This window comes from Eurosta solidaginis, chromosome 4 (assembly GCF_040869045.1).
Source record: "Eurosta solidaginis isolate ZX-2024a chromosome 4, ASM4086904v1, whole genome shotgun sequence".
Taxonomy (NCBI): domain Eukaryota; kingdom Metazoa; phylum Arthropoda; class Insecta; order Diptera; family Tephritidae; genus Eurosta; species Eurosta solidaginis.
Genome location: NC_090322.1, coordinates 109804232 through 109829951, shown reverse-complemented (window position 1 = coordinate 109829951; position 25720 = coordinate 109804232). Strand labels below are relative to the sequence as shown.

The 25720-nt window shown below is 38.5% G+C and overlaps 1 protein-coding gene and 1 long non-coding RNA gene across 11 annotated transcripts in view; both read right to left on the bottom strand.

Moving 5' to 3' along the window:
• Positions 1-25720, bottom strand: part of Sik2 (Salt-inducible kinase 2) — a 964644-nt gene that overhangs the window by 604908 nt on the left and 334016 nt on the right. The window lies entirely within an intron of this gene.
• LOC137248117 (uncharacterized) lies at positions 9550-19827 on the bottom strand. Its single transcript, XR_010952076.1, has 3 exons — positions 19672-19827; positions 19228-19485; positions 9550-11326 (listed from the first exon to the last, which is right to left on the bottom strand). It is a non-coding gene; the product is annotated as an uncharacterized lncRNA (long non-coding RNA).

The window sequence follows — 25720 nt, the reverse complement described above, 5'->3', positions numbered from 1 at the left end:
AAATTTTGTATGAAAAATCATTTACACAATTTGTATAAATTTACGCGCACATTTCATTGTGTAAACGCGGTAAACTCAAAGGAATGCAACCTTGCAGACATTACAGACGGCATTTTCATCAAAAATCTCCAACATCAGCAAGTAAAGGCGTTTTAGTTTTGATTTTTCACTTAATCTTGGTATTTTTTAATTTGTATAACAATCAAAAAAATTTTTTTGGAAATAATACAGCTGAAAAACAATCAAGTTTATCAAGAGTATTACTAGGTGCGTTCATATAACCGCGTGTGTAAATGGATATAATTTTACACCTTATAAGTTTATATGCTATCATGAGTCCCCCTAGTGACTTTGTAACATGACATGGCTGTTGTGACGGTATTGGAGGTTTAGTGAAATATTTTTCCCCCGGGCCCGGGGTTTCTCAGGAGCCCCGCGATTTAGCGGTACTAAGACATTTTTTTTTAATTCAAGACAGTCTTTAGTTGTTCCATGTGCAAATTTTAAGCCGAATTTCAAAAGCAACGAATACTGATAATGATTTTTTGCCTGTGCCTGAGGAGACAATAAAAACCTCAAACAAAATGTGTTTCTCAGGGGGCCCGCGATTTAGAGGTACTAAGATATTTTTCCTAATTCAGGAGAGTATTTAGTTGTTCCATGTGGAAATTTTAAGCCGAATTCGAATATTGATAATGATTTTTTGCCTGGGCCTTCGAACAGTGAGGAGACAATAAAAACATCAAACAAAAATATATGTTTATATTAATCCGAAATCGTAATGTTTCGTGGTGACACTGATGAAGATTCATCTTCAAAAAGTCTTCCAAGAATACCACCAACTCTGTATCAAAGTCCAGATTATTTAAACGACTTCGACATCGGTACCGTGAATAATGAGTTTTTGCGATCTGAAGAAGTCAACGAACTAATTCGTCGAGGTCATCAAAAAGGTCCTGTTATTTTTCCACGTGATCGTCATGACTAGGCATTGCCTACCTCGTTTTTAAACAGAATCTTGCCAAACGGAAAGAAAGTGGAGCGTGACTGGTTGGTGTGGAGTGCCAGTAGCAATGCTTTTTATTGCCTAACATGTTTTCTGTTGACCACCAATACTTTAAATCGACCTAAAATTTATTGTCTGGCGGATATTCGAAATTGCAGGTGTGGAATAAGCTATACGATAAACTGCCATCACACGAATATACTCAAGATCACATTAAATGTTATATTCAATGGCGATCTTTACAAAATCTAATTCAAAAGGAGGCTACAATTGATACACTTATCAGTGAACAGCTAATCACTGAAACTCAAAAGTGGAAAAAAATTTTATATAGAATTTTAGACACTATTTTATTTTTGGGTGAAAGAGGCCTAGCTTTCAGAGGCGAAAGTATATATCCTGGTGAACGAAACAATGGACATTTTTTGGGCATCTTTGAACTCATAAGCCATTATGATCCGATAGTTAGAGATCATTTGGAGAATGATAGGATTTCACAACAGCAACACAGACGTTTACAAGTTCGCTACCTTTCCCCAGACATTCAGAACGAGTTTATAGAAATTTGTGCAAAACATGTGAGGGAAACTATATTAGATCAACGCAAGAAAGCCAAGTATTTTGCTATTATCGTTGCTCTACGCCTGATGCTAGGCACGTTGAACAGACTACGTTCATTTTGCGCTACCTCCAATTCAATTCGAAAGCAACAAATTTTACAATTCAAGAACGGTTTTTTGCTTTCGTGGATTGTAACAAAAACCAGTTGTTGCCCAGTTGTCAGGAAATCGCTGATTTAATTTACCATACTCTAGGTAAACATGAAATCCCATTTAAAGATTGTCGAGCACAAGGGTACGATAACGGCGCCAATATGAAAGGAGCTTACAACGGAGCACAACGTCACATTCTCGACAAAAAACTCGAATGCTGATTACTGGCCTTGTGCAACACACAGTCTCAATTTATGTGGTGTTGATGCTGCAGAATGTTGTACGGCTGCAATTACTTTCTTCGGAGTTGTACAAAAATGTTTTACTATTTTCAGCAGCAGTCCACAACGATGGGACATCCTCAAATAAATGTACCGAGCTCTCTTCACAGTCTTTCATACACTAGGTGGTCGGCTAGAATTGAGGCAATCAGACCATTCGCAAACCATGTTCCAGGATTAACACAAGCAATAAATGCATAACTTAAGCTAAATTTGACTGCAGAAGCATACGGAGATGTTACCAGCATTCTCAAGTACATCAACAAGTTCGAATGTATCTTGCTGTCCTCAATTTGGTTTAAAATACTGACTACCATTAATGAAAGAAACGTCGTAATCCAAGCTAGAGACGCCACCATAGATGTTTGGGTCCGACATCTAGATACCTTATTAGCTGATTTGAAGTTGATCAGGAAACACTGGGAAACAATTCTAAACGAATGCAAAACAGGTGCTATTCAATTGAACATCTCGCCAAAGTTTCCGGACGTTCGAAAAAGAAAACCCAAAAGACGTTTTGAAGATAATGGAAATGCGATGATTACGGATGATCCAGAGTCTGATTTAAAAACAATACATTATTGGTGATCGTTGATTCGGTAATCGCTGGCATTACTGAACGATTTGCAGCTAAGAGAAATTTGAACGAAAAGTTTTCCTTTTTGCGACAATTTGAAGACATGGATGAAACTACGGTTCGGGCGAGCGCAGCAAAATTTGTGGAAAAATACAAGTCGGACATTTCTCAAGAATGCGAAATAATTCACTTGAAATACAATAACGAAGCAAATTTTGATAAAGGTCTGTCACCATTGGAATTGCTAAATGCCATCTATGTTCCAAACCTGTATACAATTTTCTCCAACATTTATGTTGCTTTACGTATCTTTTGCACTATGCCTGTTTTTGTTGTTGTTGTAGCGATAAGGCTACTCCCCAAAGGCTTTGGGGAGTGTTATCGATGTGATGGTCCTTTGCCGGATACAGATCCGGTACGCTCCAGTAACACAGCTCCATTAAGGTGCTAGCCCGACCAACTCGGGAACGATTTATATGGCAACATTAAACCTTCAGGTCATCCCTCCCTCCCCACCCCCAAGTTCCATGAGCAGCTTTGGGCTCGCCAGAACCTCGTCTGTTAGCGAAACGGGATTCGCCGCTCCAACGTGAGGTTGACAATTGGGTTTGGAGAAGCTATATATTGCGCTGGCAACCTGAAAATATTGCGTTAAACAACCCCTTGAATCTGGTATTTTGTCGCCTCTTACGACAGGCCTACCTACTGCGGGTATATTCTAACCCCCTAACCCGCTGGGGGTTATACATGTCACTGTAGCTAGTGTAGAACGTTCTTTCAGCATCCTTGCAAGAATCAAAAGCTTTCATAGATCGTGTTCATCTCAAGAGCGAGTTTCAGGACTTGTCACGCTTTGTGTTAAATCTGTTTTGGCAGTACAGTTAAATTTTGATATTATTATAAAAAAATTTGCAGCAAAAAAAGCAAGAAAAACCTCTCTTTGATATCCGAACCTTCTATATTGAATAATTAAAATTTATAATCATCATTATATTTATCTGAAATGTACTAAAATATTACCGAATAACTAGAAAATATTATTTGATGCATATGTGGCTGTTAAGAGAGAATTTTATTTCTACGTTACAATAAAACAGTATAAATAGTAAATATTCTGGACTAATTTTATTCTCAGCTCTAAGTCCAAAAATCATTTAGTTGATGTGGCAATTTTTTTTTTTTTTATGTAATCCAAATTAATCAAATGTATTGATGGATTTTTTATAGGGGGCCCGTAAATTGTTTAGTCCCGGGCCCGGATTTTCTCTCTACGGCTCTGTGCTCACTCGATATAGAAAAAGTTTAAACAAAAAACAATAACCGTCTTTTTAAATATTAATTTTTGAAAAAAAATTCATAAATTTTTACTATATACTAAAAAATAATTTTTTTTAACTATATGCAATTTTTTATAAATTTATATAAAATTAAAAGTAATAACGAACATTTCAAATTATGAGAATCGGTTAATTTTTGACAAAGTTATTGACAGTTGAAAAAATAGGTGAATAAAATACCGATTGCTTTTATGGAATTCAATTGCCGATAAATCCGAAAAATCATGGCAGAATAGCGACATATCGAACTGCTAATATTAGCCACACTGGCCTCAACCTAAGTCTGACCGATCTGAAAAATCTCCCGATCCAACCGCTGCTAGCCTCTCCAAATCAACCACCCTTCTTCTGTTTTGTGGTTTCCTAATTTTTCATATGGCGTAAATGACTCGGTGATCCGCTTTACGCGGGCCTTCCCAGCTACACTGAAATTTTTATAACACAACATTCCGCCGGCGAGGGTTGTATAACAGGACCAAGTGTCCCTCAGAAATCCTTCCGATTTATACTTGTCATACCCGTCTTTCATCTTACTACTCATGATCCTGGTTCGTTGCCTCACACTCTGCTGTTTGGCCAATGGACTACTTCGAAGTCCTTGACGGATTTGCTTTACGTCATCGATTTGACGTTTCGCAAGAGTAGTGCGCCCTGGCTTCAAACGACCCTTGCATTCTTTTTCGGAAGTTCTTTCCTTCTTTTGAATGTGTATATTTGGATTTATCAATGCCAGTGATTTTCCCGCAGGTACATTTGGGTTTGAATTGTTTGCTAACTCGACAGCACACAACTTCTTTGTCCCATAATCTCTATCAATCTTTGCCCAGATTACTGCTTCCGATTTTGGTGGTATTTGCTAACTCTCCTCCACCAGGACTAATTTACTGATGTACTCCTTATCCTAGCCAAGATTTAGTGGCACAACCATTTGGTATAACACATTACCCGGCTTTGCATATTACTCTTGGTGCCTTGATCGAATAAAAAATCTATTATGATTTTGTCAACAATCTCTGCCACTTTAAAATTATGTAGTATCGTGACGTTACCAATTGCGACTGAACATGTTACTTCTCCCAGAACTTTAATATCCTCGCCCGTGGCCATACGCAATCTTACTCCATGCGTTTGTCCTATCTTTTTGTGGACTAAATCAGGTCGAATGATGGAGTGAGGCGCTCCCGTATCTACAGTAAGTAAAAGATTGCTCGACCTTCTTCCGATTTGTGAGACAGAGATTATGGGTCATTCAACTCCGACATTCAAAGCGGCTGACTCACTTTAGTTCAACGATTGAAATGACTTCAAGATTTGCTAATCTCCTCCAGAAATGCGCTCACAATGGACATTTTTTTTTCAGTTTTGGTAATTGAATCTTCCAATTTCAATAGATGGCAATAGGACTTTTAAATTGCCTCTTAAATCGCCAGGTTAACAAACGTATTTTTCCTTACAAATATTGTCACGGATATTAGCATCACTAAGCTATACCATCACTAAGGTGATGCTAAGGCCATGCTAAGCGGTATTTACGTAAATAATCAAATCATGTATACACATATATAAGGCAGCCGAGATGTGTTACACACAGATGCATTTACTTATACGCCTATGTGTGTGCGAGAGACTGTAAACTACAAACTCACATACATCTGAGAGACGCTGAAAAGTAGATAATTGTAAACAATTAGAAACTATATTAGAACTATAAACACACGAATATAGTTGGTAAGTTCTGGAAATAGAAGAGCCTAGATGTATGCAGCGTAAACTATAAAAGTGGCGCAAGCGAGTAAGAAGTAATTCAGTTTGATTTGAATTGTCAAGCAGTTTCGATTAAGACGATATCTAGCGAGCAATAGCAGTATTATTTTGAAAGTCAATCAGTTTGGTTATTAAACAAGCTATTCGTTGCAAAGTATAAGTGTTATTGTGAAGTACTTTAACAAAGGCCATTTTTTCCATTGTTCAATACTGGAGTTATTTATTCAACAGTTTAGTGATACGAACTTATCAAAAGGGCAAATAAGAGGATTTGCAAGCAAAATCGTTACAATTGGTGTCAGAAGAGGAATTGTTGAATAAATTCCAGAGGACAACAAGGACATGGCAAAGTTCAGTGAACTGAAGATCTAGCAACTGAAGGAGTTGGAGAGCCGTGGTTTGAATACAACCGGTATTAAACTCGAACTTCAGGCACGACTACGAGAGGCAATGGAAGCAGAAGGAGTTAACGTGGAAGAGTATGTCTTTCATCTTGATTTCGACGAGCCAACAAAAATTGAAGAGAAAAACGAAACATCGCAGACAGTTACGAGCACAGACTTGAACATGATATTGGCTGCAATATCTGCACAAACATAGACAGTAGCATCAATGTCGTCGCAATTGACATCCCCAAGAAGTGCACCAATCAAAAGAAAATTTCCCGTGGTGATACTTATGTTTGTTGTTGGCTCTGTGATAATATGGCTCATGCTATCTGTGCCGGTTTCTCTCACATAGGTGGTCGGGTGGTTGGCCTAATATCCAGCAATATTGGACTAAACTGGACATGTCATGATTGTCGTTCCGTAGAAAATGACATGCGAGCTTTTATGAGGCAAACTCAGAAAGAGTTCAACAACATTTTTATTGGGTTTCGTGACCTTAACGAAAGATTCAAAACGATGGAGGCTCACTTTAAAAAATTTAAAGTGATATCTGAATCCCCAAAACGTAAGAAATGTATGCTCAACAATGACTCCAACTTGCCTTCGAGTCAGGGGCAAAGCTGTCCTCCTACGAATGTCCCTTCAACCGCGTTGACTGATACGAACAGGCTTACCAAAGACGTTATGAACAATGCAGCTCAATAATATCCACAAGAATCTCCACAAGGCTGTGTCGAGACTTCCAGTGAGACGATCTCTGGCAAATTAAACGATGCCCGAACTAATAGTGGTACCTTTGCGGCTGTTTGTTCTACGTCACCAATGTTGATTTCGCTGGACTCCCCAATTCATCCTACACCTCCACCGGTATCTTTAGCTCCAACAATAACAGTTACCTATACTGGGGTTGTTGCTAGCGATACAAGTGTACCTGAAAAAAATAGTACTTCTTTGACGGGCTCGATAACCAACGCTAGGTCAAGCAATGCGTTTCCTGTCAACTGTTCTATAACGGCCGCACCTTCCTAGCTCTCTGGTGCGCTATCCGCTACTCCTTTGTAGGTGACTGCCGTGCCACCTCGTAGGGCTGTATTTGTGTCCCGATTGCACGCCTCGCTTACTGAAAATGACATTGCTCATTACGTTTGCTCTAAGCTTGGTGTTGCACCCACTAGTAACATCAATGTGTATAAATTTAATTTTAAATATGAGAGAGACATCTGCTCATTTAAAATATCCCTTTCAGATGAATATTTCGATAAGGTACTTGATTCCTCTTTTTGGCCTCAGCATACTGTGGTTCACTTGTTCACAAGAAAGGCGAGGGCCGAACCTGTTTTATTACAGCCAAGAAATGGTATGACGAACACAGTAATAACAACACAAAGGTAATTGCTGATCTGTCCCGCCTTCTCATTAATTACCAAAATGTTCGTGGTTTACGATCAAAATTTGTTCCATTCTTCCTTAATTCTTTAAACTTTTCTTCACAAGTTGTAGCTTTTACGGAGACCTGGCTAAAGCCTGATAGTTGCAATTCTGAGGTTTTTTCAAATAAATATGCTGTTTGTCGGCGTGATCGCAACTCTAGAGCGGGAGGTGTCCTTATTGCTGTTGAATCTAACCTATCATCTGAGTTGATTTTGCTGGACAATATCTCTCATATCGAATTCATAGCAGTTAGGCTTTCATTCGGTAGCTATAGCGTAATTGTTTGCTGTTCGTATATACCACCTCGTTCGGATATGGATGTTTATGCTAGTCATAGCTCGGCCATCTGCGATTTGCATTCGCAGTTGGGAGATAACGATCGAATTGTTGTTGACTTTAACTTTCCAACAGTTAGTTGGGTTAATATAAGTGATTCAAACTTTTTAACTCCCACTGCTCAACATGAGTACCTCAATTGCTTGTTAGACTCATCTCTTTTACAGATTAACAATGTTCCAAATAGTGGAAATAAAATGCTGGATTTAGTATTTGTGGATGGCTCGATGGGTACTGCCCTTACGTGACTTTAACTTTCCAACAGTTAGTTGGGTTAATATAAGTGATTCAAACTTTTTAACTCCCACTGCTCAACATGAGTACCTCAATTGCTTGTTAGACTCATCTCTTTTACAGATTAACAATGTTCCAAATAGTGGAAATAAAATGCTGGATTTAGTATTTGTGGATGGCTCGATGGGTACTGCCCTTACGCAAATACCACCTTTATCCTTTCCAGAAGACCCTCTTCGCCCTACGCTAGAGATATCACTTGATATCAGCCTACCCCGTAGGATTCAAGTACAGTCTCGTCCCCGATCTAGATGCTTCTACAAAGCGAATTTCATTATGCTCAATGATCTGTTGGCTTCCCATGATTGGTCGGATCTCTATGCTTGCACTGATGTCGATTCGGCTATCTCTATATTTTACAGTACGCTTGATGGCTTCTTTGATACCTGGATTCCTACTCGCTATACCCTATGTTCGAATAAGCCCCCTTGGTTTTCAAGGCAACTTACCAGACTTAATAACATTAAATCTAGGCTTTATAAGAGATTCAAGAAATCTGGAGCATCTGCAGACCTCTCTAAATATCTAATAGCTCGTTCTAAATTTCATCGTCTTAATCAGATTTGTTATAAAAATTACTTGAGTTGTTGTAAAACCCAATTTTTTAGAAATCCAAAAAAGTTTTACAGTTTCGTAAATTCAAAGCGGAAAACTTCTGGATATCCTTCCTCATTAACCTTTGGAGGTAAAAAAGCGTGCACTGATGACGACGTTGCTGAACTATTTTCGGAGTTCTTTAAGTCCACGTATTCATCTAGGGGTTTTCATTCCGGTCAATATCCCTATCGCTTAGATAGCTGGAATTACATTAGGAATCCTGCTATTGATGGTAATATTGTTCTTCAGAGTCTTCAATCTTTGAAGCCCACCTTTTCTCCGGGACCGGACGGTATTCCTAGTTGCTTGCTTAGGTACTGCGCCGAAAACATGTATGAGCCTATTTTAAAATTATTTGAGCTATCTCTGGGATCTGCGTCATTCCCGGCACTTTGGAAACAGTCTTTTATTATACCCCTGCATAAAAAAGGTAGTAGGTCAAAAGTTGAAAACTACAGAGGTATTGCTAAACTTTCAGTCATTCCTAAAGTCTTTGAACAGATTGTTACTAGTCAACTCCAATATCAGTGTTCTAGTATTTTATCTCCATGCCAACACGGTTTTATTCGTCAAAAGTCAACCACTACAAATTTGCTTGTGTTCACCTCTATAGTTATGGAAGGATTTTTAGCGAACAAGCAAACGGATGTTGTCTTGGCCGGGCCACAGCTCAGGGATGGTGCCGGTCAAGATTTAATGTAGAAAAGAAGAAAAAGTTTGGTATTCGAATTTTAATTTAAATATAATATCTTTATTCGAAATAAAGATTGTGCACAAAAATTAATTATATATATATTTTTAGCTTACCTTTTGGTTGAAGCTGGAAACTGCGGCGGGATACGTCCTTTCTCCTTGATGTGTGAAAAAAAGTAAAGTAAAAGAACATAACAGGTCAATACCGCTTGCCAGTCAAACCGTTTATTTATTCCAGCGATGTTCATTTGTATGGTTAACATAAACAATTTGACTGGCACTGTTAACTAATATAAGAAAAATGCGAGGGCGACATTTTATGTTTGAAGTTTGGGCTGTCGGCCTAAACATGCCGGCCCCCTTGCGACACGCAAGATCTATTTGGACATATTCCGCCGCTGGTTCGCAGAATTTGCTTAAATTAAGTTTAAAACTATTTTCAGCTTAGGTTCCGCTTGAGCCACCTAAAGGAGAAAATTGCAAAATAATAAATGAAGGTACACATGGTTCTAATTCAGTGGCACATTTATTTTCAAGTTTCATGTATGTATGTAGGTATAAAAATATGTCATTGCTTATGTATATGCATAAGCAGTATTTAAAATTCATTTTTTTTTTCTCTTGTAAAAAGTATATGGAAAAAAGTATTCAAATTTACTATAAATTCAATTATGTTTTTTGTGTAAGAAAAGTATAGTATGTATAATATGAAATGCAATGAATGTATACATAAAAAAATCAATTTAGCAGGCGCCAGACAACACCCAGCCAAAGATGGTATTCTGTGCCAACAGGGGCCCCAAAGTTCCGGCCGGTATGGCACCCAGCAGAACCTTTGGGACCACGTCAGCACCGAGCACCAATCGGACTGGGGCGGCGTTGTAAAACCGCGGGTCTGCGAGCCTGATATTTGCATACGGCGTGGCTACCGTTGCGTCGAGGCTATTTAATGGGGTTTGCCTCTGGAATTGTGGCAACGCCACAGCATAGGTGATAACGGTTGCCGTCTGCCCATGCTTGCCACGCAGCTTGATAAAGCACCCACGCCGATCGCCCACAACCGTCACTCCGAGGCGGAGTTGGCGGACGAGATCTTCCGCGATGATAGACGTCGCAGCGCATGGATCGAGAAGGGCTCGCACCAGGTGCAAACGTCCACCCGACTCAACCCTAACGACGGCGGTGGGCGCAACCGACGTGAGGCACTGGATCAACCGCGGCGGTGCACGAGGGTTTACAAGCGTTCCAGCCCGGAAATCACGAGTTGGATGGAGGTGGAATGCGGATGATTCCACTCTCCGACTATGATGCGTATGCTGCTTACGTCGATTTCTTCTTTTTTGGCTGTTCTTCTGCGGTTGGAAAGTTTTCATTTCCAACCCGCTTGCGATCACCTCGTGTTGAAGTAGAGGTCGAAAACGGCGCGGTTGGAAAGTTTTCATTTCCAATCCGCTCGTAGAGGGTGGGTGGAATGCAGATGATTCCACTCCACTTAAGATCCCCGGGCGGAAAGCGGACGTTTCCGCTCCAGAGGACTCTGCTTCGACCTCGGATGCATCGATGGAGAGGGTGTCGCTTTCCTCGGTGGTTCTCTGTGGCCTGAGATGCCAGGTTTTTTGTTGCCGTCGCGTCGTGTCCCGAACTTCCGCGATATGCAGCATGGTGTGGTGGTCATCCTCGCATTTCTTGCACCGCCCCTCGTGTGTGCAATGAGCTGCACTATGCAGAGATGACAAGCAATTGGTGCAATAGCGGTGTTTAATTACGAAATACCACCTTTTTTCCGTTGTGCTATCGCGGCAGATAGGGCACACCCTAAGTGGGTGTTTCTTTTCGCATAGGCGGCAGGCTAAAGAGAACCCCTTTGCCTCAGCTGTTTTACGGATGGTAGTGAAGCGTGTCATTTTTCTGCAAAGGAAAATAATTTGTTCTAATTTTGTCGACGTAGCGAGCATGTTTCGGTTGGCGAGCAATTCTGGTAAAGTGAATGTAGACTTCACCTTATAAGGGGTTGTTGGTGGAAGCAGGGTAAAGCATGCGATATATAAATACCCTATGGATGTATCGTATTGTAGTATGATTGTTATTCATTTGTTTTGCAAATGATACCCTCGGACCCCCAAGACAGAAACAACACCAAACCAAACATTAACAGGAAAGATTTTCTAAAACAATGTCTCATTTATATATTTCCCAGCATTTATAGCATTTATTTTTGATTACTAACTAGTTACTCACAAATAAATGTCTACGTCATGCTTTTCCGTATGTGATGCATGCAGCCTTACGGATTGTTGATGATGTGTCAACACCCTTATGCTACCTTACTAGTGTATCGATTGTTTGCAATATCGATATATTGCATGTTTCACTAACTTCAGTTCCGGATTAATTAATGAAAACGAAAAACGAAAAAAAAACGTGGCGCGTGTGATTTCGGTTTTATGATTGCAATATAATTGTAATTGCAAGAAAAATAGTGCGCGTGCGGGCGAAAATGTAAATCGCGAAAATTTAGTGTTTATTTCGTGTTTGTGAAGTGGTTTAGTGAAACAAAATATACATATGTACATATATGTATATACATGTTGCAAAGTATAAAAAGAGGAAAAAAAAGAATGTGATAATAAAGACCTATGAAAGGTCATGTAAAAATCCTCCAATAAGCAGAGCAACAAGTTGTGTGAAAAAGTGTGTAATTGTGTTTTGATGTCGATACGATTCGCAATAAATCATGCGATCGTGGAGTGACAACATGTGTGGTAGGGTGTGCAGTGGTTTTTTTTGTTTTTTATTGTGAAAGAAAAAAATTTTTTTTTTCTTTTAAGTGTTTTTTGTGTTGGTTTTTGCTTTGAAAAGCAAAAACTTAATTGCAATATGTTGCATTAGGGTGAACCGAGCAACCCGAAATTTCTCCTCTGTTTTTTTTTGTTGTTAGAAAATTTTTTGTTCTTTTCTTTTTTGTTTACTATTTAAACTTTTTACTTCGAAAAGTAAAAAGGAATTGTGCTATGTGCCGTGTATTATATTAGGGTGTCCTTAATTGAAAAATTTTTATTTCCGTAATTTTTTTTTTTACTTATTTTATTTTTGTTTTTATTTTTATTTTGATAAAAACGGGTGTATGCAATGGAATTGGCAGCGCTTTGTTTAATTTAAGTAACGTTGCCTTTGCCATTGTACTATCCTTTTTTTCGTTTCTTCGTAACAAAAATAAAAAAATTATGTTTATGCGAGGACCCCTATATATAATGCACTAGGCGAAAGAACAAGGAAAATATTTATTTGAGGGAAATTTTATCATTTAATAGGTATGTGGTTTGCGACACCACGAACCTTTTTTTATGATTGCTTAAGCTGACCCGATTTTTTTTTTTTTTTTTCTGATTTCATGCAGTCCAATGCACACAGTCATTGTGTATATGCCTGAGCACATGTTTTCGGTGGCGACTACCTGACAACCTCACTTATTGAGTGTGTAAAAACGCATAAAAAAATATGAAAATTTAATAATAAAATGTGTTCATAAACTGTAGCAAAATATTGTTGCTTTTATAAATGAAAATCACCACCCATGTGCACAAGCATGTACATGTACATACGTAACATTAGGCTGCATCAAAAAAAAGAAATTTTTGTTTCCACTTTGAGTTTGTTGAAGTTGCTTCGTTTTGGTTAGGAGAAGTTTTGATGTTGTGTGGAGATTTTGTAACTCCAATTGTAGCGTTACTGCTGAAGATTAGGGTCTGACTTGTTTTCGGTTTCCGCGGTATAGGGTGGTAGTAATATGAGTTTGACAAGTGGTCTTGTTACTTGCCCCCTTTCAGTTCTTATGTCCACAAAGCGCACCCGGTTGTCTGAACCAGGGTTTAACCTTATCACACGCCCCAATCTCCATTCGTTGGGAGGAAGATTGTCTTCCCGTATAACCACCATTCCATTTTATCCGTTTCTGTAGTTCCGAAAGATATTCTGATTTCCATCTTCTGTAGAAGTTTTGATGTAATTCCTTGAGTTTCTGCCAGCGACTGACTATTGAGGCAGTATTTTCATCAACGCTGATTTCCGCTGGTGCTAATAGGTGTCCTCCAATCAGAAAGTGTCCTGGTGTTAGAGGCTCAAGGTCAGATGGCTCATTTGAAGCGGGGCTAAGAGGGCGAGAATTGAGACACGACTCAATTCTACATAACAATGTGTTAAATTCCTCAAAAGTGAATTTGTTGTTTAAGGCCACTTTTTTGAAGTGGCTTTTAAAGCTTTTCACTCCCGCTTCCCATAGTCCTCCCATGTGTGGAGCTCCTGCTGGTATGAAATGCCAACTTAATGCCTGATGGGAATATTTTGACAGGGTTTGGTTTCTTGCATCGGCAAGAAATTCCTTAAATTCAGTTTTTAATGCACGTGATGCACCGACAAAGTTTGTTCCATTGTCCGAATAAATGTTTCTTGGACATCCTCGTCTAGCTACGAATCTTGAAAGAGCGGCTAGAAATGAGGAAGTGCTCAAATCACTAGTGGCTTCTAAATGTATGGCCTTAGTAGAAAAGCAAACGAACAGACAAACGTAACCCTTTGAGGTACGACACCCGCGCCCACTGTAACTCTTAATATCGAAAGGCCCTGCGAAATCTACCCCTGTATTGGTAAATGCACGCGAAAAGGTGGTGCGTTCTTGGGGTAGAATTCCCATGAGCTGATTTTGAGATCGTTTCTTGAAGATCGTGCAGATCTTACAATTATGAATTACGGATCGTATCATGGTCTTAACTTTTGGTATCCAGTATTGCGTTCTAATGATGCGCAGCATTAATTGGTTTTCACCATGGAGAGACATTTCATGGACAAACTGAACATAAAGACGTGTAAACCTACAATTGTACGGAAGTATTATGGGATGGCGTTCAGATTCGGTAGTATCTTTGGATGCACCAAATCGTCCACCCGTTTTCACTACTTCGTCTTCATCAAGATATGGAGTGAGCGAAAGTATTTCGCTTTTAGATCCAATTGGTGTTTTGGATTGCAAACTTGAAATTTCTGATACGTAATATTGCTTCTGAGCAAGTTTTATTAAACGGGTTGTTGTAGCTTTAATTTCATCTGAGGAAATTAAATAAGATTCATGTTGACTACAATCTTTCGTTTTAGAATGCGTTCTATGAAAAAACCTGAGTATATATGAGATAACTCTTAACGGCCTAGGAAGATTTGAAAACCTATCGAGAATATCATTAATATTGCTTGAAATTGCGGTTGCATGTGCTGGTACGCATTTTTCTTCAATATTCTTGTTAAAATCCAAATCTTGTGTTGGCCACTTTTCCTTCTCTTCTTGGAGCCAAGAAGGACCCTGCCACCACAGAGAATTGTTGACTAAATCCTCGGCTAGTATTCATCTACTGGCTAAATCTGCTGGGTTTGTACCTGAATCCACATGATACCACGATGAACTTCCAACTTTGTCGACGATTTTTGTAATTCGATGCGCAACGAAAGTTGACCATGAGCACGGAGGTTTTCGTATCCAAGCCAGTACGATTGTCGAATCTGTCCACAGGTGGATGTTTTGTTGACCTAAATCAAGGTTAGCGCAGATAGATTCGGTTATCTCCGCTAATAATACAGCACCGCAAAGTTCCAGTCGAGGAAGTGAGATGGTTTTGACTGGAGCTACTTTTGTTTTTGCCAAAAGCAGATTCGCAAATATGCCGTCGTTGGTTTCCACTATCAAATACACGGCTGCACCATACGCTTTCTCGGAGGCGTCGCAGAATTCGTGGATTTCGACCTTTTCTGTTGGAGAAAAGGCTACCCATCGCGGTATTCGTATTTTGTCGATCTCCTTGTACGTATTAGTAAAATTTTTCCACCTGTCTAATGTTGAAGACGAAACGGTTTTATCCCAGCCAGTACCCTCTAACCAGATATTTTGCATGATCATTTTTGCCACGATAATTGTTGGAGCTAGCCACCCTAATGGGTCAAAGAGTTTTGCGATAGTAGATAGTATCGCTCTTTTTGTGGGCTCGGTGTTTTCTTCTATAGGGTTTGCTATGAAGTAAAACTGATCGGAATGAGCATTCCACCTAATACCGAGCGCCTTTACACTACTTGAGTCTTCAAATTCTAAGAAATCTTCGCTCAGTAGATGAGCTTTGGGAATACCCTGTAATATTTTACTGGAATTTGAAGTCCATTTTCGTATTAGAAAACCAGCTGAACTTAAAACCCTGGAAATTTCATCTCTTGCTCTGATCGCAGATGCAATAGCATGCCCTCCCGAAAGAACGTCGTCGACATACATATTTTTTCGTAGGATATTTGAACCGATTGGATGAGATTTTTCGGAATCATCAGCCAGTTTAAGCAAAGTCCTTATTGCTAGATAAGGATCACAATTGATACCAAATGTCACTGTTTTGAGCTCATACAGACAGATTTGATCATCTGGACTTGAGCGGAAAACTATTCTTTGGTATCTTGTATGATTATGATCTACTAGGATTTTCCTATACATCTTCTCAATATCGCTATTGAAGACGTATCTGAAAAGTCGCCAGCGAAGAATTAATGTTGGTAGATCAGCCTGAAGCACAGGACCAGGAAGAAGAACATCGTTCAGGCTGACACCATTTGAAGAGCGTGAAGAAGCATTGAAAACAACTCTAACTTTGGTAGAAATGCTTTCTTCTTTTATTACTGCATGATGTGGTAAATAGTAATTATCGACCGCATTGGCCGATTGAATTGAATCTAATTTGGCATATGCCCCATAGTCTCGTATTCTAGTATGACTCTATTGTACTCCTTCTGTAAATCGAGATTTTTTCTAAGTCGGGTTTCATTTTTATAGAATTGAGAGCACGCTATTCTTAATGATGGACCTAGATTTATCTCTCCTGGGAATTCTGACCTGAACGGAAGCGACACAATGTATCTTCCGTCAGAATTCCGCTGCGTTGTATGTTGATACAATTCCTCACAAAATGTATCTTCAAATGTGGAGGCTTTAGCTTTCGGCGTGTCTTCGAGCTCCCAAAATGACCTTAGCTGCTTGTCTAAAGCCACTTCATTGTAAAAGGATACCCGATTATGATTGGTTGGACTGGCTGCATCAGCACGACCAGTCAGTATCCAACAAAAGACAGTTTCTTGAGCTAAAAGAGTGCTAAGAATATTTTTTTTTGATACCGTCTAATATGATTTGCGGATAAATATCCCCGCCCAGAACAAGATCAACTGGCTCATTCACGAAGAAACGTTTATCCGCAAGCACGAGATAAGGGAATGCTTGTTGTGTTAATGCACTAACATCGCATGTTGGCAAATTACCTGTCAAATGGGGTAGAACTAGAACTAATGCGTCAATAGAAATTATTGGGTCAACTGGGGACCGCAACTGAATGGCGCATGCCTCTTTTACCTGCGCAGAAACTGAATTATTGATGCCCGAGACTTGAGCATGCATCTTTCGAGTTGGCAGGTTGATTCTTCGTCTGAGTCTTTCAGTGATAAAAGAGCATTCAGATCCCGAATCTATGAGAGCTCTGGCCGAAAAATCTGTACCGTTATAATGAATGGTGACGCGAGCTGTGCCTAGTAAAACCCCTTTACTGGTATTAATAAAATTAGATTTTACAGTAGTTTTATTTTGCTGCTTTTTTTGTTTTGCAGATTCATTTTGAGACTGAGCTTGCCTTGAAGTGCACGGTTGCTCATCCGATAAATCTGCAGAATTATTAGCCTGTTTAGCCTGTTTACTTGTCTGTAAATGCAGAAGGGTATTATGTCTTAAATGACAGTTGCTGCAATTGTATGCACTTGTACATTTTGACACTGAATGCCCCGATGACAGACAGTTTAGGCAGAAGTGATTTCTTTTTATAAAAGCAAGTCTTTCATTCGTGTTCAAATTTTTGAACTTTGAACACGCATAAATTTTGTGGTCATTGCTTTGACACATTTTACAAGTGCCTTTAGCTGCACTTGCTTGGAAAGCGCCAAGTTTCTTTGGGGGACGTTCAGAGGCCTGCTTTGAGTTTTGTACCTTTTGAGGTTTTGTACTCTTTGTACCTCTTAAACCTGAGACCGATTCTAACGTTTGAAAACGATTTGTCAGAAATCGGTCCATATCCGCCCACTTGGAAGTTTCTGTCTTGTTTTCTACGGACTGTTCCCATAGCGAAAGGGTCACATCAGGAAGCTTAGTTCAACATAAGTATGTAATAATTGGATCCCAATTAGATATGTCAATATGATGACTTACTAACGAGGATATGCAATTATTTATGTCCCTTTGTAATCTTTTTATTGAATTACCGCATTCAGTTTCAACTGATTGAAGGTTGAAAAGAATCTTAATTGGGTGTTGACTAATATTCTCTTGTTTTCATACCTGTCGCACAAATTTTTCCAAGCTATATCAAAACCATCATTCGTCAATTCGCATTTCTTAACGATTTCTCTGGCTTCACCTTGGGTTTTTAGTATGAGATAATATAATTTTTGTACTGGCGACAGGCTTTTATTTAGAATATAAATGGCCGTGAACATGTCACGAAAAGTTGGCCATGACAAATAATCACCTTTGAATATATCGGTATCACAAGGTGCTAAGTGCAAGTTGCGTGGCGTGAAGGCAGCATCGTTTTCCTTCTCTGCCTTTTCAAGTTTTTCTGCCAGGTCATTTATTTTTGTCATACACCGCACAAAAACAGTATAGCACGACTTATTTTTTTTTCTAATTGCCGTGACATTCTTCTCAGATATATTTTCGGATTGTAATAACGCATCAAAAGCTTCTTTAGCTTTTTCCCACATCGATTTCAACTCCTGCTGCTGAATTTTCAGCGAATTTTTGGAGTGTTCGCTAGTGGCTATGCTTAAAAATTCGATGTCGAACTCAATAATTGTGTCGACTAAGCGGTTATATGCTTCCATATTGAAAATTTAAAAAAAAAACCGAAGGAATTGATTTTTAAAATAAATTACGTACACAGAGATAGGATCTGTGGAATTACCCAATTCGCTAATATAAAAATTAGACAAGGCTACCCACCAACAAAGGGACCCCAATAAATTGAATAACTTCTAAAAAAATTGAGTGTAAATTTCTAATGTAAAATATTTATTTTGATACGAAACTCAAATTTAATAATTTTAAGAGTGATAAAACCAGTGGACTGTATGAAATAAATATATATATACGTATAAATACGCCAACCAACTATATTTATGTACGTGTGCGTGTATATATGTATGTAGCACAGTATTATTTGAATGCAAACGCAAATGAAAACCTGAGCAAAAGTTGGAGGAAAAATGTTCCGTCCACTAAATAAACGCTCAAATTAAATTTTGTCTGTTTTAAAAAGTGAATTTAATTAAAAAACCGAGTGACTTTTGTGAAATTAATTTTTCTCAGATTCAACTGTCATGAACCAAACCAAAAAGTGAGGTTAATTACACAGTGCAGTGTTGTTGTTGTGGGCTGTTAATAACAGAGAAGTGCAAGTCATATAAATGTATATTGAATTAATTTATTTTTGAAAAATTACTTGCACTTTTCTATTAAATTATTCCCAAACACTGTTTGTACAAATATTTGTGTGCAATAATGCAACAGCGAAGACCCTTAAGCCGTGTCAAATATTATTTACCGTCGGCGGCAAGCAATATTTGATGGTCAAAAGGGCTATTTGTACAAATCAAATTTAATTTTGCTTTTGTTTCACAAATCACTCGCGCACTTTTCACTTTCACTAATTTTTAATTTATTAACTAATGTGCTCACTGAAATAACCACGTACCTTTATATTTGTAGATGTGTCCTGATGAAGTGGATGAAATAATATATAAACAAATGGCTTTTATAAATTGCTGTGTTGTTGCTGCTGCCAATGGTCGCTTTAAATTCCCCACAAATAAAATACTGCTTCTGGAATACGAAGCACTATACCCTCAAAATTGGTCGCAAGTACAACAAAATTTGAATTCCTGTGGTTGGTTCGCAAAATGGTCGCTTTAATAATATTTAAACACTCGTGCTGTTGATGCCAAACTGGTCGCTGTGATGAAAAAACGTATTAAGGACCAATATCTTGGCCGGGCCACAGCTCAGGGATGGTGCCGGTCAAGATTTAATGTAGAAAAGAAGAAAAAGTTTGGTATTAGAATTTTAATTTAAATATAATATCTTTATTCGAAATAAAGATTGTGCACAAAAATTAATTATATATATATTTTTAGCTTACCTTTTGGTTGAAGCTGGAAACTGCGGCGGGATACGTCCTTTCTCCTTGATGTGTGAAAAAAAGTAAAGTAAAAGAACATAACAGGTCAATACCGCTTGCCAGTCAAACCGTTTATTTATTCCAGCGATGTTCATTTGTATGGTTAACATAAACAATTTGACTGGCACTGTTAACTAATATAAGAAAAATGCGAGGGCGACCTTTTATGTTTGAAGTTTGGGCTGTCGGCCTAAACAGATGTCATCTACACTGACTTCAGCAAAGCATTTGATACCGTCAACCATGAGTTGCTTATTTATAAGCTTGATTTACTGGGCTTTCCGTTTCACCTATTAATGTGGCTGAAAATCTATCTTTCTAACCGGACCCAAAAAGTCCTGTTCAAATGCAATCTGTCGGGATCGTTCGGAGTTTCCTCCGGCGTACCCCAGGGAAGTCATCTAGGCCCTTTGCTCTTTGCCCTTTTCATTAATGACTTGCCACAGACAATATTATATTTCCCATACTATAATGTATGCGGATGATGTAAAACTTTGCTACACTTACTGTCCTACCGATTTGAATTCCTTGGATCTTCTTCAGGCCGACTTGGACTCGTTCCAATGTTGGTGCACAACAAATTTACTAGCTTTGAATTGCTCTAAATGTAAGCATATGACATTTCACCGAGTAAAGCCAGCATTGAAATCTTATGTAATAGATGGTACGCCTTTGGAGCGTATATCTATTGCAAATGATCTAGGTGTCCTTTTTGATCCGAAATTGAATTTTAACATGCATATTTCATCTATAGCCAACAAAGCGTTGGGTTTACTTGGATTTTTTAAAAGATGGGCTAAAGAGTTCGATGATCCGTACCTCACTAAGGTTCTTTACACATCGCTGGTTCGTCCAATACTCGAGTATTGCTCATGCGTTTGGTCCCCTGTTTCTCAAAAGCATATAAAGCGTCTTGAGTCAGTTCAAAAGCAATTTTTGATATTTGCATTGCGCGGCCTTAATTGGGACTCAAGTCTCCACCTTCCTCCATACAGAAGTAGACTTCTTCTTATTAACTTACCCACTCTGGAAAATCGGAGAATATTACTGGGGGTATTGTTCATCCATAAGCTCATTATTGGAGAAATTGATTCTGCGAACCTCTTCAGCCGCTTGTTTTTTGCGGTTCCCCCTAGAGTATCCAGACACTACGTTCCTTTCTCTTTACCCCTTCGTCGCCGAAACTTTGCTAAAAATAATCCTCTTCTTATCTGGTGCGCGCACTACAATGACTTGTATAGCTGTATCAGTCTTGAAAGTACTTTTGCCACTATACGTAGTGCAATACTTGCCTATCTAATTTAAAAGATACAAGATAATTTAATTTGCCGGCATTTTATTCCTTCCATAAAAGACAGGAACTATCTCGCTTAAGGATGGAGGAACATTTATCAACATGTATCATTAAGAAGGAACAAGACAGTACTGTGTTAATTGGAATCTGGTGCATTCTAACAACGTAAAAAACATGCTTTTTCATGAGTCACTGACCGGAATCGTATGCATTCTGGCAGTATACTCTTATGGGTCAGGCATCGAGCTGATTGGAATCCGGTGCATTCCAACAACACAGGTCATGTTACTTTTTTATGCCTTGTGATGGCGTATCCTCATTGCACTACTCTTATCACTGCCGGATTCCCATGACATGCTGATTGGAATCTTGTTGCATTCCGACAGGAAGATTGGAATCCACTGCATTCCGAAATCATGCTGAGCGGAATCTGATGCATTCCGCCAGTTTAAGATTTCGGCATAAGTTCTTATTTCTGCTCATATTTCTTATTATTATTATATTCTGAAATTAAAGAGTAATGTTCATTAATATTTCTTTGTTTGTAATATAACATTGTTGAAATCTCGATATATCTTAAATTTTATCTCTTGAGTTGTATATTTATATATCTTTTACATTATTCAGTCGACCATAAATAAAAATAAAAAAAAACTGGAAGCGCAAGAGGCACGTATAACAGAAATGTCATCACAAATATCCACAAATATGTCATCACAGCTAGAAGAACAGAAGACATATATGGCATCCAAGATGGAATCACAGAAGACACGTATTGCAGAAATGTCATCTGAAATAACAGCGAAGATTGAAGCACAAGAGGCACGAATATCCGAAATGTCAGCGCAAATTTCAGCACAGATATCATGGCAGATCTCTGCTCAACTGGAAGAGCAAGAAGGACGTATTTCCTCGAAGTTGGAGGCGCAAGATACAAAAATTTTACAGTTTGAAGAAAAAATCGAGGCCGAGGTGGATGCTTTGAGAGGACGTAGCGAGCAGTTGCAACTAAATCGCCCAGCAGTTTCAACGAGTAATCCAAAGGTAAAAACACCATCCTTTGACGGTTCTGTTCCTTTCCAGGTCTTTAAGCTACAATTTGAGAAGACCGCAACAGTGAACAACTGGAATGCTGAAGACAAAGTTGCTGCACTCTTCGTAGCATTGAAAGGACCAGCTGCCGAAATCTTACAGACGATTCCAGAGTACGAACGGAACAGTTATGAAGCATTGATGGCTGCTGTAGAACGACGTTATGGAAGCGAGCATAGAAAAAAGATATTCCAAATTGAGTTGCAAAACCGCTACCAAAAAGCAAATGAGACATTGCAGGAGTTTGCTTCAGATATTGAAAGTTTGGCTCATCTCGCAAATGCGGACGCACCCGTGGAATACACCGAGAGGGTAAAAATCCAAAACCTACATTCGCAGAAACGGTATCCCATGCACTGACTCAAGAAACAGCATTGCTTCTGTGTAAGTCAGTTTACAAAGCACGCAGTGTGCAGGTAGAAAGGCCATAGTGGGTAGACGCAATATTGGAGGCGCTGAAAGGATCGCAAAAGCGGAGTGAAAAAGTTATCAAATGTTTCAAATGCGGGAAGCCCGGTCACATTGCCCGTCATTGCGATCTTGATCCTAGTAGTTCCAACAATGTGGGTGGTCGTAAACGCAAAGCTGGAGGAGATGAGCAAGAGCGAGTAAGAGGTAGATATCGAGAGCTAGATCCAGCTATTGAATGCCCTGTGATATCTGTGTTGCAAATTGGTAGAAAATCGAGCAGTCTTACCGTCAGAGGGAATGTGGATGGTAAAGAACGTGTACTGACTGTAGATACGGGCGCATCTCATTCCTTGATCCTATCTGACTTGGTCAACAGGAGAATAAAACCGTTAGCTGGAGCAAGGTTGCGTACGGTCACTGTCGAGTATAACCAAGTTCAGGGAGAAGTGAGATGTGAAGTCTTGATTGGAAAGGTCACGGTTTTGCACAAATTCATTGTGGCGAAAATCGTTGAAGAAGTCATATTGGGAGTGGACTTCTTGGTTGACCATGACATCAAGATCGATATGTAGAGAAGGGTGATGTGTTATGAGAACCAGGATATACCACTTAACTTCAAGTTAGAGAAAGGGTTCAGCAGTAAGTGAGTGCTGGTGGAGGAGATTCGACAGAGACAACGAAAGTCAAGGAAAGTAGATCGAGCAAAGATTGATGGATCGAATGGGCCAAATAAAGCGAAATCAAAAGTACCTGCGAGGTAAACACTGGCATCGACAAACCCTAATGGACGCACTAAAATGACTAAAAGAATTTTCCATAAAGAATGCAAGGGTGGTTTCCAGCCAGCGCGCACTACTGTTGTGCAAAGTCAAGACGATACTGATGATGCAAAGTCAATCCGTCAAGATCAAGTTATGCGAAGTAGTTCTTCATTGGCCAAGCAACAGAGTGCGAGGGAACGATCCAGGATAATGAATAGTAAGATGAAATACAGGTACGACAACAAGAATAATTCGGAAGGTTTCTTGGAGGGAGATTTGGTACTGTTGTACAACCCTCACCGGCGGAAAGGTGTTCCTTCCAAATTTTGGTGCAGTTGGGAAGGCCCGTACAACGTTGTAAAAAGGATCAGTGATGCCATCTACCGCATACAAACGATTGGGAAACCACGAAATAGAAGGGTGGTTCATTTGGAGAGGCTAGTAGCGGTTGGATCGAGAGATTCGTCTGATCGGGACGATCAGAATTAGGTGGAGGGCAGTGTCACGAATATTAGCATCACTAAGCTATACCATCACTAAGGCGATGCTAAGGCCATGCTAAGCGGTATTTACGTCAATAATCAAATCATCTATACACATATATAAGGCAGCCGAGATGTGTCACACACAGATGCATTTACTTATACACCTATGTGTGTGCGAGAGACTGTAAACTACAAACTCACATACATCTGAGAGACGCTGAAAAGTAGATAATTGTAAACAAGTAGAAACTATATGGGAACTATAAACACACGAATATAGTTGGTAAGTTCTGGAAATAGATGAGCCTAGATGTATGCAGCGTAAACTATAAAAGCGGCGAAAGCGAGTAAGAAGTAATTCAGTTTGATTTGAATTGTCAAGCAGTTTCGATTAAGACGATATCTAGCGAGCAATAGCAGTATTATTTTGAAAGTCAATCAGTTTGGTTATTTGTCGTTGCAAAGTAAAGTGTAAAGTAAAGTGTTATTGTGAAGTACTTTAATAAAGGCCATTTTTTCCATTATTCAATACTGGAGTTATTTATTCAACAGTTTAGTGATACGAACTTAGCAAAAGGGCAAATAAGAGGATTTGCAAGCAAAATCGTTACAATATTAAGTCTCAAAATGTGGCTTGTTGCCATGTGTTTTTCATGATTTGTAATTCCAATCTTAAATAGTGTCTGTATTTCTGTGTTTCGCTAATTCCAGTGGTTGAGAGGTGATCTTTGTTGTCTCATGACCAGTCGATGACAGGTGATCTTTATTGTCTCTAAATGCTCATTTCCTTAGATTTAGTATGCCAAGTTGTATTCACATAAAATCCAATAGTTGACAGTATTAATTTTTTATTTACGAGTTTAAGCTATAAAATAGATTTAAGTTTAGTCGCTTTAGGTGTATGGATTTCAATAATTAATGTCTCTTTTAGTTTAATCATGTGTATGTGTCCGTGATTTCAATGTTATTAGCCAGCTCAAAAAAAGTTTGTAATTTCTAATTTTAATTCCGTTATTTTATTATTTATAAATTAGTTATTTCTCATACAAATGTTAAAGTCAATTTACAGTTTCTGTTCAATTATCACAAAATCAGTTACATATATATTCTTCCGTTATTTTCAGTAGCTCCAGCTCCGTTATATAATATTTTCAATATTTGTTATATATATGTTATTTCGTTTAATTGTAAAATTTTTAAAATATTTATTTTCTTTTTTATTAATTTTGAAGAAATTAAAATTGTTAATTGATGTTGAAATTAAATGTACACGACTGTACATGTTGTGTAGAAATAGTCTCTCCGTTCATTTCATTTTAACGTTTTGTAGCTCCGTTGTATCATACGACTATGATCATAGATTTTAGGTAAATTTCGATATATTGCACATTATTAAGATTTTATGATTTTAATAATCGGGGATTGCCCATATTGCTTTTTCAAATGTATGAAAACATTTATTTGAAGCAATTTTTTAATTTTTTTTATAATTTATTTAATAATTTGGGAAAAATTTAAACAACGTGACATCAGGACGGACAAGGCGACAGCTGTTTCGATTATACCTTGTAAATCTCTTCAAAGCCTTTTCTCCCGGGAGTGGGAGTCGAACTCGCACTGCTACGATAGTTGAAATGGTTGTAAACGCATTCAGCTACGTCATGCCTGTTGTAAAGTTCTTCCCAATTGCCTTCTTTTTGCATATTTTAATCTTTTTACACATTGCATACTTCGTATGCAATTATGTGTTAAAGCTATGCTTGGTACGGCGGTTTTCAAAGAAACTTTGGTTTTTGTTGCTGTTTTCGTTCTATTTATAGAACTACAACGAATTAACCAATTTTGTCTGTTTGTATGATTTTAATAATCGGGGATTGCCCATATTTCTTTTTCAAATGTATGAAAACATTTATTTGAAGCAATTTTTTAATTTTTTTTTATAATTTATTTAATAATTTGGGAAAAAT